Source organism: Chlamydotis macqueenii, chromosome 9 (assembly GCF_036417535.1).
Source record: "Chlamydotis macqueenii isolate bChlMac1 chromosome 9, bChlMac1.mat, whole genome shotgun sequence".
Taxonomy (NCBI): Eukaryota; Metazoa; Chordata; class Aves; order Otidiformes; family Otididae; genus Chlamydotis; species Chlamydotis macqueenii.
Window position 1 is genome coordinate 2,705,094 of NC_141564.1, and position 5,574 is coordinate 2,710,667.

Genomic DNA, 5,574 nt, shown 5'->3' on the forward strand with positions numbered 1-5,574 from the left:
TGGCCGCACTCAGAGAGTGGTGGTCAACGGCTCAGTGTCCATGTGGAGACCGGTCATGAGTGGCGTCCCTCAGGGGTCCGTGCTGGGCCCGGCCCTGTTCAACATCTTTGTCGGCGACATGGACAGTGGGATAGAGTGCACCCTCAGCAAGTTCACCGATGACACCAAGTTGTGTGGTGCCGTCGACACGCTGGAAGGGAGGGATCCATCCAGAGGGACCTTGACAGGCTGGAGAGGTGGGCCCGTGCCAACCTCGTGAAGTTCAGCCAGGCCAAGTGCAAGGTCCTGCACCTGGGTCATGGCAATCCCAGGCACAAATCCAGGCTGGGCGGGGAATGGATGGAGAGCAGCCCTGAGGAGAAGGACTTGGGAGTGCTGGTGGATGAGAAGCTCAACATGAGCCGGCACTGTGCCCTTGCAGCCCAGAAGGCCAACTGCATCCTGGACTGCATCAAGAGAAGCGTGGCCAGCAGGTCAAGGGAGGTGATTCTGCCCCTCTACTCCGCTCTGGTGTGGAAAAACTCTTCAGCAGGGCCTGTTGTAAAAAATGAGGGGTAATGGTTTTAAAATAGAGGAGATAGATAGATTCAGACTGGACATCAGGAATAAATTTTTTATGCTGAGGGTGGTGGAGCACTGGCCCAGGTTGCCCAGAGAGGTGTTGGATGCCCCATCCCTGGAAACATTCAAGGCCAGGTTGGCCAGGGCTGTGAGCAACCTGATCTGGTTGGAGATGTCCCTGCTCCTGGCAGGGGGTTGGACTGGGTGGGCTTTGAAGGTCCCTTCCCACCCAAACCATTCTATGGTTCTATGTTCTCAAAATGTGATCTTCTAGCATGCGATGTTTGCCCAGCCACAGTTCCACGGGCACACATGATGTCAAGCGCTTTCCTCACAGCTCGTGCACGCACGCACTCGTCCGTGGCCATGATGACAGGGTTGCAGCTCGCTTGTTGACAGAACCAGTTCACGCAGGTGGAGGGAGGCCGCCCGTTCCAGCTTGGTTGTATCGTTATTTTGTTTACTTGCAGGAATTATTCATTGTTTGCTCCTGGCTGAGGACCACAGTGCATCAGCGGGAGGTGCTCGGGCCACAGAGAGGATGTCCCACACTTTGTGTGGCCCGTACAGATTTTCTGACGTTTAGAAAAGCAGTTTTCTGTAAAACCAGCGGCAACAACATCATCGCAAAGGACCAGGTGAGTAGCATTCTGAGAGTGTTTAAAAGAAGCTATTTATAAACCGTCCAGCTGCAAAGAACATTTTGTAAAGCTTTAACTGATGAAACTACCTCATCTTGGGCCAAAATATCTCACTGATAGCTGGTCAGCACTCCGCCACATTGTCACAAGGGATGAAAATCACCTCTGGGCTGAGGATAAGCGTGAAAGATGGGAGTCCGAAGGATAACTTGTGAGAAAGCTGAAAATAGTGCCATGTGCTGAAAGCATTTCCTTAACAACAACGGGTGTCACTGTCATGACAGTGGATAATTTTGCCTCCAGCGTCAACAAAACAGAGAGCGAAGCACAAATTCCACGGCTGGGGGTGGAAAACTGCTCGGTTTTCGGATGCCAGCCTGAGTTTGCAATCCCGGCAGACGGGCAAGTCTTGTTTTGACTCGTCAGCCGCGGGAAGGGGTCTGGAGGAGCAAATACAAGCGTAACTTCTACAGTGGCTCTACAGACAACAACCGCGTTTCGCTGCGGAGGATCGTACTTGGCCTTGCTTCAGCCCTTTCAGGGGGCGGCAGGTTATTACTCAAACACACAAATGTCAGAACTGCAAGTTTTCCAAACAAAAACCCACCGAGATGACGTGAACATGGACAAGCCAAAGTCTCCGCTGAAACTGCCGTAGAGTGGGCACGGAGCCACTGCACGACGAGATCTCTGGTGCCAGGGGAAAGGACTAACGCGTATCTTTAGTACCTGAAGGGGTGATGGAGATTTAAGAAGGCAGAGCTCTAAACACCAGCACACCATGACCTGGGACCTGCCGAGCGTGAGACGGTGGGACTCAACTTAGCAGTTTGCCACGATCCCTCTTCTTCACCATTTGAAGACACTTAGGGCGAGATGCAGAAATCCTTTGGCCATGCAGTGAAGACAGAAATCCCACCAACTCATCAGTATCGCGGCACATTGTATCTAAACAGGCTTTGGACAAATTTTCTTTCCCAGCTTCATCCCATGCAGGGTTTTCCTATCCTCAGTCATTTTCTCAATGTAGAGCCCAACTCTTACCTTCATTTTCCTTCTCCATTTTTTGGAAATTTGCATTATTCACTGTTTATATTGCAAAAGAAACTATTCAAATGTGTTTAATACCAAAAGTCCGAGTACTCTTTTGATAAGACTCTTGCATTTGCAATTCATTGAGTTGACACGTTACTGAACACATTATTTTGGGTGTGAGAGTTTTGTACTGAATGTCAGACCCAACCGCCCGCTAACCTCGCAGGGAACAACAAGGAGCTTTCTCAGCTTGGCTGGAGGAACTGCAGATTTTGAAGGTGAAGAGATGGCAAAGTTCTGTAGAAGGTGCCCTTAGAAACCAATGCATGAGAGACTATGGTTTTCACAGCACCTGAATCTTTTGCTTTTGATTTAATGCATATCAAAGTTCAAATAAAATTCATTCTGAAGACGTTTTCTTAGGAAAAAAAAATCTTTTGCAACACAGGTGAATAAAGAATCACAAAGTTTCACCAGGCTTCGCTCTGCAGCATCAGGAATGGTCTTGTGTCTGCAACGTAAAGCCATGGAGAGGAACAATCCTCACCGAGTCTCCCCCAGATTTGATCTCCATTTGGGACGTAACAACACAAACCAGCTTGATTTTGCAGGAGTCCACAGAGCCGTGACGGGTCTCAAGCCGGCATGTTTCGTTATGCCTTTTCCCACAATGAGAAAATGTTTTCTGTGCAAATATCTTCTCTACTTTAACTGAGCAGTCCAGCAAGATTGCACAATGTGTCTGCAATAACTCAGCAGCCTTCGACACGCTGAACACACAGCCGATTGTCTTTGCACAGATGGTTTTTAAAAATGTAAAGCTTCAGCACACAGCACGTGCTAAATATATCGGTCCTTTAAGGTCCTAACTGCTCATTCGCTCCTGTCACTTTAGGCATGGAAAAAATGGAAGTGTAGACGTGTGTTTTTATAATTCTCACATAACTTCATTATAAAATCCTTATTTTATAGATATGGTCATATTTCCAGTTTTAGAGAATGTAAGTAACAAAAGCAACGTGAATTTTAGAACTTGGAAAGATGAAAGCATCTCCAAAAACTACGAGAAAGAGAATGTGCTGAAGCTGCGGCTGCTGTCTTGGGTAGGAATAATTAACTTTTCTGTTTGCAGTGTAAGTAACCAGATAATGCTACGTAATTGCTTATGATTTGCATTGCTTGAAATGGTATTGCTAATTTCCAGCAGCGATTAGCATGTCATTTAAATAATTATTCTGCAGCGTATCATTTGGACACTTCAATTGCATGCACATCTACTGTGAAATTCCTAGAGGTGTTCTCAACATTCAGAGTTATTTGTAGGCTATACCATACCTTGGCTGTGCAAAAAAGGGTGAAAAATTGTCTTTCTTTGGGTCGAGTTTTGCCTTCGCGCACTTGAAATGACAGAAAGTTTTTCTAAGCATTTTTTACAGCAGCGCTCACGCTGCTGCCTGGCACGTCTCTGCTGATAGCAGTGAGTGCCGGGGCTGACGGGATGACACAAAGACAAGGGAATTCGGCAGTCGGTCTGAGGGTACATCTTTACTACGGAGACGCGGTCGCTGCTGGAAGGGCTCAGCTGAACAAACATCCTTTCTTCTTTGCTTGTTTGACTCTTAGAAATCTCCTGGCATGCCATCTTGAATAAACCCTCGTTCAGCACGTGAAAAAACAGTGACAGCATGACAGTTTGGGGGCAATTATTATCGAATGCAACGCAATACCCTGCTTTGTACAACTTCCTTGCCTTTCAAGCGAGCTATTATTCTAGAAAATTTGGTTTTGCTCTGAGTCCGTACGCTCAGAAGGAAGCCCGAACACAATGTGTTGTCTTTAAGCAGCCAGCTGCTAACGCATGTCCTCACACCCTGCACGAACAAAACCGAGCAAAGACCGTAGGAAAGAAGCTGCTGATTCTAACCACAGACCTTTCCTGGAGGAAGTCATTGATGCTCACTAGTGGTGGGGAGCAGTGGTTCATCTTCCAGCATGAGCCACTGCCTCTGTCAAACACTTGTCAGGAATGCAACGGACTGAAGGTATTTTTCTTTCCTCTGAACTCTGTTCGTTTGCGGTACGGAGAAAATGCTTCAGTCCCTGCAGAGACTCGGCCAACAAAAGCCATCCTGAGAAGGGCAACGTCGACTTTTGTTGGGAGCTGCCAACTTGTTAAATGTTGGGGTTTCTTTCCAGGTGACGGATGAGTTTCACCAAAAAGTCTGTTTGGGAGTTGCCAGGTCAGAGAAGGAAGAAAGGTGGGAGTGGAAAATGAGCAATGAAATGGGTTGAGGCTCATGTAGCCATTTGAATGATTCATTTTATCTTTAGTTCATAGATTTATTTAGTTTGTATGCATCAACTTTGGGTAACTAATGCTTTTTAAACCACTAAAAAATATAAGCTCACTCAATTCATTCAACTATGAAGAGCTTCAAAATTCTCTACAATTCATTCTACAGCCACCCACATTACAGATGTCATCCTAAACCCATAAATAGCTCTTGGGCTTTTTGCTTTATTTCTACTATTGACATGACAAACCTTAATGTCATCGATCCTATTTTAAAGATGGCAAAAAATCCCACACCCATATGTCAATGTTTTAACATTGACTGGCTGGCAGCAAACCCAGGACACCTGTGTACATTTTTAATGGTATAGTAGCTAGAAACAGTCATTAGGAGGTCCGATAGCATTCGCCTTGGTTCATTAGAAATAAGGAATTTGCCCTGATTCTAGCAATCAATGCTCAGCTACCGATGAAGCAAGGGTACTGCCGTTCTTACCTATGGGTCAGGAGAGCTGAGATTACCATTCGTTCCAGGTGTGACCAGCATATCTCCAGATCCTCAGGCTGTCCTGCCCTTGGTTTCTGAAACACTTTTAAAAATGTGACCATTTTCAGACCAGGGGAAGGAAGGAAGGAAGTAAAAGGGATCCATAAAGAAGACAGAAATATAGGGCTACCCTGCACTTACAGACCAATTTGTGGAGGTATCACCGAATTCAGACGCAGGCAGACTGAGGAGATGGCTTGCCTGGGCAGCTCCCTCATCCCTCTTCAGAATGAAGTCATCATTCATTCTTCACCTCTAATAGCAGCAGTGATCTTCTACTACGCCTCCCTCTGAGAGCAAACATTTTGCTGTGGAAAGGCAGGTAAATATCACCAAATGGCAGGCATTTTCAGTATTTTTTGCAAGAGAGAATCGTGGCCATACTCTGTCATCTCCCTTTAATGCAAACTCCATCAACTGTCTGTACCGTTGTTTTCATAATCCTTCTTTGTAACTATTTTAGCAAAAATATTTCCTCTGCATCAAATTGTTGAATA

At 46.1% G+C, this 5,574-nt stretch overlaps 1 long non-coding RNA gene across 1 annotated transcript; it reads right to left on the bottom strand.

Annotated features, from left to right (window-relative positions):
* Positions 1-408: 408 nt before the first annotated feature.
* Positions 409-5,291, bottom strand: LOC147599593 (uncharacterized). The gene is made up of 3 exons (XR_015259341.1): positions 5,219-5,291; positions 5,027-5,112; positions 409-535 (listed from the first exon to the last, which is right to left on the bottom strand). It is a non-coding gene; the product is annotated as an uncharacterized LOC147599593 (long non-coding RNA).
* Between the last annotated feature and the right edge of the window lie 283 nt (positions 5,292-5,574).